At 38.2% G+C, this 12,214-nt stretch overlaps 1 protein-coding gene across 3 annotated transcripts in view; it reads right to left on the bottom strand.

The window, feature by feature from the left end:
- POLA1 (DNA polymerase alpha 1, catalytic subunit) overlaps positions 1-12,214 on the bottom strand; it is a 301,525-nt gene that overhangs the window by 54,021 nt on the left and 235,290 nt on the right. The window lies entirely within an intron of this gene.

The following is a 12,214-nucleotide window of genomic DNA, read 5'->3' as shown; positions in this document are numbered from 1 at the left end:
AACCCCATCTCTACAAAAAAATACAAAAATTAGCTGGGCGTGGTGGCACGCACCTGCAGTCTCAGCTACTAGGGGCGGGGGACTGGGATGGGAGGATCACTTGAGCCCAGGAGGTTGAGGCTGCAGTGAGCAGAGATCGTGCCACTGAACTCCAGCCTAGGTGACAGAGCGAGACCCTATCTCAAAAAATAATGCCCTTCAAGCTTATAGTCCTGAGTTTAAAGCTTTGCTTCTTAATAAGCACTTTTAGACGAAATTTTCAATTCAGATATGCTTTCAAATCATGATGCATTTGTCAAAGGAAGTTCTCCCTTTATAAAAGCAAGATAAATAGGGCACTTAAAGAAAAGTGAGAAAGGCAAAACTTCGTCTCAAACTACATGTCTGCATCTGTGCCTATTAAAATCTCACATACTCTTTAAGGCCCAACTCAGGAAATCTCCACCAGGAAACCTTCCCTGAGGTATATGCTGAGATCCCTTAGCAATTCACACCATTCCCTTGTATTTGAGTTACTTGTCTTCAGGCTGAAGTTTCCCTAATAGATTAAGAACAGGGCAGCTGTGATATGGCAGAAAGAAAAGCCGGGCTCTTAACACTTCTAAGCTTTGCTACTTTGGGAGAGTCATTTCATCCTTTTGGGGTTGTTTCTCATCTCAGAAGTGTCAACTACATACCCGTATACAATGGAATTGTCTGGAAAATGTAAAAGATAATGGCTGTGAATGTTCTCCACAAAAGTAGAGTCCTATAAAAAGGAGGTATTTAGAGGTGAATGCATGAATAAGCAATTGGTCAGAAGTATTGGTACTTCTAGAAGCAATATCATATAGGACAGAGACCCAATACATATTTGCTGAATAAACTGGGCAAGGGTTCAGGGCACGAAGAGGGGACAGAGAGTAACAGACTTACACACAGACCTGCTTTTGTGACCCTATTTGAAATTACAATAATTTCTTAAAACAAGAAAAGTACATCAGTGTCTAAAATTAGCCAGCAAATCTATCTTTCTACGAACTAGTTTAAGCCTTAAGCTCTAGGGGATGGTGCTAGGGCTTGCAGGGCTCACAGGCCAAGGAGAGAAGGGTTTCCCAGGGCCTTTATACAGGGAGAATGTAATCAGTGTTGATTTAACTCAATGATGGGCTACTAAGTCTGTCTAGTTACTGTCCTGTTAGCCACAAGGTAAGAGAATGCAGATGGATCTAAATAAATTCATGACAACTACAGGAAGAACTAGTTTAAGAATGAGTCAAATTGATGATGGGTTTTCTTTGTATATGAAGGGTAGCATTATATGAACCAGATAGTACAGCATAAAATAATAAATGGCACTGATTAATAATGTGAAAATCAACATCAGTTCTTGGCCTGGGCCTACAGGGTTACTGGAGACATCACAAGGACATAATTAGACTTCAAAAGTTACGGTTGATTCCCTTAGATAATTATGAAAAATTTATCAAGAATTATAGGATAATGACATATGCCAATTCACATGCAAAGCAAGAAAGCAAAGCAAAACAAAACACAACAATGTCAGTTTAAATGTCAGCTTCAAAATGAAATTTGTATTATAATTGAAAAGATGAGGATTAGGTGAACACTTTGCTTTTAACCATTAAGGGCTATTCTGGCATGGTACAAGCACTAGTAAAAAAAATAAAAATAAAAAATACCAACCACCAAAACAAAAACAAAAGATTAAGAGGAAACGTGAGAGGCAGTGCTGTCTCATAGAGGAGCATAAACACTTCTGAAACCATGAGAAGAAATGTTATCACAATAGAGTTAAGGCAAATAAGAAATGATTAAGACATTAAATTCTGGGCTAAGTAAATGAGAAAAGATTCCCAAGAGGAAAAAAATATGCAATTTTAAAATAACCCCTAACTACTAGAGAAAAATAGCAGAGTCAGACTAAATCTGTTTAAATCCCAAACATCTCTGAAACCATGAAACAATTCTGGATAAATATAAATCCTCTAATTTGCCTGAAGCAAATGGGACTGGCATTTTCACACCGTTCACTGACTTTTTAAAAAAATTCACACTTATTGGAAATTTCAGCTAGTATAAAAAAGTCACAAATTCAATAACTGGTAATACCACAATGAGTGTTTCGTTAGAAAGTTTTAAGAAAAAAACGAATATCTGATCTCCTGAGCTGAACCTTTTAATGTTTAAGGCTACATTTTTAAAAGAAATAACTCATACATTTTAAGTGGCTGTTTCAATACATTTCTAGTGAGAAGCACTAATTTTGGGGAGGAAATTAGTATACCTGTATCTAACCCCAAGTGCTTGATTTAGGTCATGTTGTAATAGATTATACAGATATTACACAAATACTGATAATATTAATTCCTGAAACTCATAGTACATTCTATCATGATACTTAAAGGATCTACTCACTTCTCTGCCATGAGTATTACAAGCCCTTTCCTCCTAATTGATGTGCAATTAATTCAACCAACCTCCAATTAGTCTTCTACAACATTACCCTACTTAGACAATAAAGCAGAGCCTCTAGATTGGGTTCTAAACCTGGGCTAAAATAGGCTCCTACAGACCAAAAATGGTTCTGGGATTTCTCTTTGTAGTGTAATTTAGATGTCATATCTAATTTGCTGTCATGACTATTGTTTCACTGTGCAATTTTTATGTCGTTTTGAATGGTAAAGGCATCATAGCTTTATTGAATTAAACCTTTTGTCTTTATTTAGGGTCTGATGTTACATGTTTGTGCGCTTATGTTTATGTCTCAAAAGCTGCTTTTGACATCAAGTAGTAGAAAGGAGTATGCTCTCTTGATACGTTTGCTCATATCTTAGTAAATATAAACACAAACTGGAAAAACACCTTCTCCAAACTGAAGAAACAGAAAACTGAATATCATTATTGCTTTTAAAGGCAGAGATAGCTATTAAATAAGCCATTCACATTACAGAATTATAGAAGACCTTGCTGTTGTGTAACCTAAATGCCTTGTTGATTCTATTAATCAATTCTTTCCTAAGAAAGAACTGCCCTTTCCATTGACAGTTTTTGTGGTACCTACCTCAAACATTTAGATATTATTCTTACCACACTCCACAGTCACAAAAAAATTAAAATGCTCTCTGACTTTTTAAATCACAAGGGACAAAGTCTATCTTACCCATACCACAATACTCAGTTTAGTGTTGGTCTGTTGGCACTTATCCTTGTCCTGGCCTATGAGTTCCAGCTCTAAACTAAAGTTATGACTAAGAAGACTAACCATGGAAAGCCTTCCACTAGACCACTGGAATAGCCTTTTAACTAACTTTTAGTGCATGAAATTTCATAAAGTTTTTACTAGATAATTACACTTCCTGATTTTGTAATTAGTGGAAGTACATGCAATTACATAATAATTATGATAGTAATTACGTAATTAAGATGTATAATTATGTAGTAAAAAACATCATGGAAATAAAACCATCTACTGTGTAAGCACAATACATTTTAAAAGTAAATTCACTAGCTCAACTGTTTAAAAATACTTTTCTTCAAAATAAAGTGATTAGCTCACATTATGGCTTAACTGCTTGCGAATTGTTTCATTTTTTTCATCATTGGTGATAGAAGCATATTTTTAAGAAGTACATAAAAAAACTTATCAATCTTTAGTATTTTTCCTACTAAAAAATGACAATATGCTTTGCAAATGCAGACCATCAACCACATTATCACCTAGACATGGCAGAGCCCTTGTGTTGCTGTACTTGTCACTATAAAAGGGGAAAGGAACTTGCCCACTAAAAAGACATAATGGGAAATGATTTTATAGAACGAGTAACACATCTGTTATCATAGAAAGCCTCTAAGTCTCTTTGTACATAAAAGTGCAAACGTTGAGTGCATATTTACAGAAATGGGCTTAAAGACACATAATTAGAATCTGGAAGCTGGCTGCTCCAAAATATGGCAACTTTCATATACTAACTTAGCTATCTTGAAGAAGATGGCAGAAAATGTACAGAGCCAAGACACTTCTACTTATGGGGAAAGCAACTAAAGTGACCATTTCCTGGAAAATGTAGTTTCTCTTCTGTCACATTGTAAAGTTATCTCAAGTTAAAACAAAAACAAAACAGGCAGTATCCATAGAGAAAAATAAACCAGTGTTAGCAGGCTGCATGCTGCCATCAGACAATACCAACTTTCTCGTTCTTGTAGTGAGTATAAAAACATCACAGAAAAGTCAGTGACAGTAGGAAAAAGAAAATTTCAAAATAAACTTTTCAGTAGCAAAATTTAAGAAATAGACTCTTGTTTCCATTAAAAGAATCTAGTTGAATGCCTTGAAATCTTTATAAAATACTACTAAATCAATGTTGTAATGAGGTCCAGAATGTAGTGATAGGGTGAAACTTTACTCTGGGCACATAGAGAGTGGCCCTTACACGAAGTGGGTGTAGAACTACACTCCAGTTCTTTTTTTATTGAGATGGAGTCTCACTCTGTGGCCCAGGCTGGAGTGCTATGGTGCGATCTCGGCTCACTGCAACCTCCACCTCCAGGGTTCAAGCGATTCTCCTGCCTCAGCCTCCTGAGTAGCTGGGATTACAGGCACGTGCCACCATGCCTGGCTAATTTTTTTACTTTTAGTAGAGACGGGGGTTTCACCATGTTGACCAGGCTGGTCTCAAACTCCTGGCCTCAGGTGATCCACCTGCCAAAGTGCTCCCAAAGTGCTGGGATTACAGGCGTGAGCCACTGTGCCCGGCCTTAGTTCCTTCTTTTATAAGCCACTAATCTTAAAAAGCTGAAAGCTATTTTGAAAATCCTAATTTACTTCTCCCTTGTTCCTTCTAGTTACGAAGAAACAAAGTGGAAGAACTCATGCTTTTTGGCTTTTTTCCCCTCTTAGCCCTTGTCAGACCACTGCATTTTTAGCTTAATAAAAACATATTTCAAAAGGCCAGGTTGTGATATGAATTCTACCTTAAAACTTGGGTAGTCCTTCTGTAGCCTGCATAGTTGTTATTTTAAAGTTTTACCAAAAGGACGGCCCTAATCAATGAATGAATAAAATAGAAGTAGGCTTTAGTTATTAAGGGAGAGTGTCTTAGATCAGTGCTTCTGAAACTTTAACACGCGGAGGAATCACCTGAGGATCTTGTTAAAATGCAGATGCTGATGCAGTAGGTCAGGGGTGGGTCTGATATTTTGCATTTCTAACAAGCTTCCACGTGATGCCTATGCTGCTGGGTTACTGATCACACTTGGAGTAACAAGGCCTTAGGTTTGACTTGGAAAAAAATACACAGAGAAAAAAAGCTGGTTTGGGTTCATTTCTATGTTATTTTTTCCCTCAATTGTGAAATTATTTGGGTAATTACTTCAAGTTGAGTAACATTCTCTATAACATTTTAGTGCTTATAATTTTTTTCATGTTATGAGAGCAGTACATGCTCAGAGTATATAATGTAGAAAATATATAAAATTATAAAGAAAAAGAAAAGCTATAATCCACCTAGAGATAACTATAACAAATTCTAGTGTTCCTTACTAATTTTTCCACCTTGCATATACACCACAAATTAGAATCATAAGTTATCTAGTTTTGTATTTTATCATTATATATGTCATTGAAGATTAAACCTATGTAATATCTAACAATAACAACCCCCAGAGGCTCAAGATTATATAAACCACTTTTTTCTTACCAAAATTCTTTACGTATTTCTACAATCACTTCTTTATAATAAACAGACAGCTATGTTCTGAACTGTCAAGTCAGAGCTTCCTACCATAAAAATTCCCTTAATCAAAGAAACAATTTTTAAAAACCCTCAGATCATTTTTTTATTTGTAAGAAAATGAAATTAAAAATGCAGTTTACAGTTACCCATCTTAAAATCTATTTTTCTAAAGAAAATTGCACAAATATAAAAAATATAATTTTAAGAAGAATGAATAGATGCGAACTGTTTTGTGTGTGCTTTACCTGTTATTAGTTATTAAAAACAGAAAAAGCTTGTCCCCAAAATTCAGCAACAGTTTTTCGATGGAATAACACAACCAGGCCGGGCACGGTGGCTCACGCCTGTAATCCCAGCACTTTGGGAGGCCGAGGCGGGCGGATCACAAGGTCAGGAGATCAAGACCATCCTGACTAACGCGGTGAAACCCCATCTCTACTAAAAACACAAAAAATTAGCCGGGCGTGGTGGCAGATGCCTGTAGTCCCAGCTACTCGGGAGGCTGAGGCAGGAGAATGGCGTGAACCCAGGAGGCAGAGCTTGTAGTGAGCCAAGATCACGCCACTGCACTCTAGCCTGGGCGACAGAGTGAGACTCCGTCTCAAAAAAAACCCAAAAAACAGGACACAACCAGTGGGCTTCAAAAAGTGGCAATAAGAAGAAAAGGACCAGACAGGTGCTCTCTGACACAGTCTTCTTTTTAATATTTTGTTAAGGATTTAACCAAGTAAATTCTAAGGATGTCAACTAGCTTAGAGAGGACCACAGGGGCTCTTTGCTACTTTCATGATGAAACTTTCCTGCTTTCACTTTAACAGTTCAGGAAATATAGCGGAAATCCTTAACACTGAAATGGGACCCATCTTGAGACTTTCCAAAATCTCCACATTCCCATATACACTAAAGCATATAATTTCTTCTATAAAACTCTTATTTTCTGGCTTAAAAAATACTACCTTTTAAGACCCTTTTCAGTACTAGCTGTTGTCTTTGTTTTGGAGACCATTTTCCACAAAGTAATATAATTATTAGCACTTCATGAGTGTAACTACTTAGCTGATGGGGAACACAGAACAGGACCCCGCGGCAGTGTGGGTGAGGAGCAGTAGGCTTGGCTTGCTCATTAGTTAAGTGACTGGATATTCTTTCAGTTCAATTTAAATCTGGCATCAGCAAAATAACACACACTAACATGTTACCTACCTTCAGTATCACTTGCAAAGAGTTCAAGCGACAAGCGTTAAATCTGCAAATGTCAAGGAACTTTAGTAACTTTAATTTCTTCATCAATATAATGAGCACAATCCACTGCTGCCTCACAGGAGTACTGTGAGAACTCGTGTTACACACGTGAAAGGACAATAGGAAACTATGAAGTACCTTAAAAGGGGCAGCCTAGTTCTTCTGGGTGGCATGTTAGGAAACAAGAGGGCCTACAGATGTTACCACCAGGCCTAAAGAAAAGACAGAAGAAAACAGATGACAAGAGACTGAAAAGTTTAAGGAAAAAAAAAAAGAAAAGAAAGCATATGAGGCTCAAGAGGGGAAGTGAATGTGGGATTTCACCTGGTTGAGAGGAGCAAGAAAACTGCAATCTTTGCAGGTGCAGCTCAGGAGGCTGGGGCACTCAAGGCTGCCCATAGCACTTTGTGAGAAACAGGGTGACCTGAAGAATAGTCCATCTAGGCCTAAAGAGACCTCCACTGGGAAGTCAGGCTTTCCAACGGATACTTCTCCTATGGGTAAATCGTCATCTTTTAGCTAGCCTCTATGCTGCAATTCCAATTTCTGTCTTCAACAGAATTCTACATCCTAGTGTTCCAATTCTGGCAGTGTTCAAAGGAATTTATTAAGAAATTCAAGTAGATCATCAGTTATGGACTGAATTGTGCCCCCCCAAAATTCACACTGAAGGTGGGTTGAAGTCTTAACCCTTTGTACCTTAGAATGAGACTGTATCTGGAGTGGACTGTATTAGAATGGACTGTATAAGGCCTTTAAAGAATTAAGTTAAAATGAGGTCATTAGGGTGGGACCCAATCCAATATGACCAGTGTCAGTATAAGAAGAGGAGATTAGGTACAGAGGGAAGACACTGGGAGAAGATAGCTCCCTAGAAGTTGAGGAGAGACCTGGCCGGGTGTGGTGGCTCATGCCTGTAATCCCAGCACTTTGGGAGGCCGAGGCGAGTGGATCATGAAATCAGGAGTTTGAGACCCACCTGACCAACATGGTGAAACCCCGTCTCTACTAAAAATACAAAAATTAGCTGGGCGTGGTGACGCGCACCTGTAATCCCAGCTACTCAGGAGGCTGAGGCAGGAAAATTGCTTGAACCCAGGAGGCAGAGGTTGCAGTGAGCCAAGATCGCGCCACTGCACTCGAGCCTTGTTGACAGAGCGAGACTCCATCTCAAAAAAAAAGTTGGGGAGAGACCAACCTTGCTGACACCTTGCTCTTAGACTTCTAGCCTCCAGAAATGTGAGGAAATATAGTTAAGCCACCCCATCCATGGTACTTTGTTATAGCAGTCCTAGCAAATGAATACACCATCTTACTATTAATAGCTGACACAGAATATGAGGAGAGAAGCATCTACTAAATGAGAACAGAAACAGAAAAAAAAGTTTCTTTCTAGAACTAAAGAAAGATCAAACACTGAAGTGAAAAAGTAGTGGCTCCCTCTCTTTGCTTCCAAAATAATTTCACCCTATTGGTGGTGACACTCAGGCCATACCACACTTAGTTGTTGCTGAATCTGTCTTTCCTCAACAGACTCTAAGCTCCTCCAGGGCAGGGAGTGTTGGCCATCCACCTTTGTTCCTCTGACATGAGGAATGTCACTCAACACATAATAGGAACTATATATAAACAAATTGTTTTTACTGTTGCTGAATAAACAACAACAAAGGTTCAGTTGAGAAAACTAAGAGACTTTTTTCTTCCTGCATTTTTAAGGAGATTTAGATTTGAACTGATTTAGGTTTCCCCTAAACTGTTCACTTACCCCTACTCAGGCCAAGGCACCACGGGATGAGGCAGCCAAATGGGACCATTTCATGCGGCCATCCTGGAAATGGATTTTTACTTCATAGATTGCCCCTATGTTCCTGTAAAACCGCCTTTGAATCCATTATGCCATCTGTGTACATTCTGGAGCAGTTACAATAATAATGCCAAAGTCCCACAGAAATAAGATTTTAAAAATGTAATGCAGTTACAGCAAATATGCAGTAAACACTTCACCAACGTGAATAACAGTCCTTTACCATTTTAAAGGAAGGAAAAAATATCAAATGGGGTTAATTCACATTATGGACTAATGGTCTGTAAACTTTCGTTTGAAAGCAAAGCAGAGAAAAAGCTTTGACAAGAGCTACTTTTCCCCATAAAAATAAACCTCTTTCAAATAATTTGTACATGTTTTTCTAAGTCAAATTGCCAAGTTTCAAACAAAAATTAAAACCACCATCCAGTTACAACCCTTAAAATATGGGCTTTATGATGGAAATGGTAAAACAATCTTAGTGAAGGAAATGTTGCTAGGTACTGACAGTAAAGGAGAGTCTACAGTAAATACTTCACACACCAGTTACGGGGCACTTGTTGACAGAAGACACTTAGACTCCATTCTCAATAATATAACTGTGTATAACGACTGTCATTTTTCACAGGACTTTTGATGTTAACATCTACTGGTGTTCTGGCCATGGTCCAAATTGAATAAATATATTTGCCCTCCGGTTCCCTTAGATTTTAAACTCATTTTAATAGCAGGTCTCCCTTGAATAGCAAATCAAAAGAGAATTCACTCCAACTTATAAAGTGAGAAGTCAATTTTATTTGTTATATTATTTTAAACTTATGGTGTTTTCCCTTATAATTGTTCTCCTCTCTACTATAAGAATATTCTTGTTCCCCCATTGTTCCCTATGAACTATGACCTTGCATTCAATTGTCTTTTATTTAGAAACCATCCAACTATGTCTTTAGAGTGCCCAGGAGAGGGGTTCTCAAACTTGGCTGCACGGCAGAATTATCTGGGGGAATTTTCAAAAAATTATAGCTTCCTAAGCTCTACCCCCAACATCTTCTGAATTAGAATCTGTGGACATAGGATCTATGGATTTGGGTTTTTAATATGCCCCAGGTGACTCTTAGGAGAGGGCTTATCAGATGTCATGTGTTAGGAAACCTCTGCTCTTGGTAAGTGTGCCCCCAAGTTTTGGTTTATATCCCACCACTTATGAATACCCTAATACCACTTAGCATTACTGCATGATCTGAAAATGCCTGGAGCATGTAAATTTCAGCTAATTCACTCATTCCCAAACTGTAATTCAGGAATAATAAATAAACAGCAGGAAACTCAAAGAGTTTCAATTGGTAAAATTCAATAAATAAAACAAAAGGGCTCTTGGAACATTTCATGAAGTTCCTTCAGTCCCATATATTTTTTTCTCTTCTCGTCTTATTTTCTTTAGCCCTCTGACATATAAAAGAACCCATCGATAACTCAATGCCATTTTTGCCCCGAATTGCTGGGTAGTATATTATTAGATACAAACAATAAAAAAGTGTACTGATCCTTAAACTTGTGAAATGGGACTACAGTAAACTCTGAGTGTACAGATCCTGTCAATACTTTTCCCTTTTAGCCAAGCAAGAGGCTTCCAAGCGGCTACTTATTTCCTCTTATTTTCTGTGGGTGTAATAATGTGCACTTCTCAATGTCCTCTAAGAGGATGGGCTAAATCTCCAGTGACTTTCCAGATCACTCCTCTACATGCCTCCAAGAGTTGCCAGACCTTTTGAAAACTGCTGATCATAAAAGACTGATTCTGCCTCTCAGATAAGAATATTAGAGCCGTATAGGGAAGAGGAATCTTTCCCCTCAAATAACATATAGAAAACAATCTAGGATGGATAGATTTAGAAAGAAATAATGGGCTGGCCAGGCACAGTGGCTCACGCCTGTAATCCCAGCACTTTGGGAGGCTGAGGCAGGCAGATCACCTGAGGTCAGGGGTTTGAGGCCAGCCTGGCCAACAAGGTGAAACCCCCTCTCTACTAGAAATACAAAAATTGGCCAGGTGTGGTGGCACATGCCTATAAACCCAGCTACTTGGGAGGCTGAGGCAGGAGAATCATTTCAACCCAGAAGGCGGAGGCTGCAGTGAGCTGAGACCGTGCCACCGCACTCCAGCCTGGACAACAGAGCAAGACTCTGTCTCAAAAAAAAAAAGAAGTAATAGAGGAACAGGTTCTAATATACTGATATTCAGAAAGAGGTAACAGACCTGATAGAAACAGATAATGCGTTCAGATAATCAGTACTTAATTTTCTCAACTCATAACTGTCTTTAGGAAAGGTCCTTGGGGATAAAAGAAAAACAGCTGTAAATGATATTACAAGTATATATGGGCTAGACATTGACCATGAATAAAAGTTCTAAAACTTAGTTATTAATAGGCAGAAGAAATTTATTCTCTGTATAAATTTTACTAATTCATGGAAAATATGCTGTGGAGATAGCTCAAGTCCTTGTTGAACATCTAGAGATAAGATACTAATATCTGAACCAGCTTCTCCATCAGTTGTAAAATGCTTTCTCTCCAAGGACAGCAAAACCAAATAAGTCAAGGCATTTAAAAAATAATTTCTAGCCTATCTTGTGGATGGAAAAACAAGTCAATTATGACTGGAATTAAAAACAGTGAGAACAAATCAAGGGCAGCATGGGGATTCTTATGCGGGGAAATCTAGCAATAGTTGTAGGTTTTTAATGTCATTGCGGTTGTTTCCAGCCCTAGTACTGACCAATAAAACGTTGAATTGATACTCGCTGACAAACAACATAAACACTCTGTAGGTAACTAATAAGAAAAATGTATAAATCTGCCTTTTTTATTTTTCACAGGTAATAGAAAAGTTGTCAATGTGATTTTCAGGTAGGAGAAAAAAAAAAACAAACATGCAGTTGTCATGACATTTTCAAATACTTTAAGTTATGTAACAAAGCTTTTCCCAGACCCATTAAGTCCCACAGTGCCCGCAAGTCTTGTATAAGGAAACGCCGAGTGCTGAGGGTTCCATGCAACAGCTGATCATACGGGCTGAGGCGCCTATATACTCTCTTAGGATGGAGTCAATAAAGGAACTCCACCTCATCCCTCTCTCAAAACGAACCTAGGCTTTTAGCGAACAGCAGAGGCACACTCCAGGTCTATTTTTTTGTGGTAATATCTGGTTTTTGTAGGCCCAATGATCACGTTGCCTATGCTTACTTTATTACAATTACTAAACTCTGTAGAAAATAGCATTTTCAAAATATAGCATTTAAAGAGTCCTTTTTGTACTGTTCCTCCCCCAAAGCCTTGCTTTAATAGAGAACAATGTGAAACAGGCTGTGGGGGCCAAAGCTGGGGATTCCTATGCCACCGCCCCTCATGCAGGGGATCCCTGTGTTCACATAGGC

This window comes from Pan paniscus, chromosome X (genome assembly GCF_029289425.2).
Source record: "Pan paniscus chromosome X, NHGRI_mPanPan1-v2.0_pri, whole genome shotgun sequence".
NCBI lineage: Eukaryota > Metazoa > Chordata > Mammalia > Primates > Hominidae > Pan > Pan paniscus.
The sequence above is the reverse complement of the archived record's forward strand: the minus strand, read 5'-3'. Positions and strand labels throughout refer to the sequence as shown.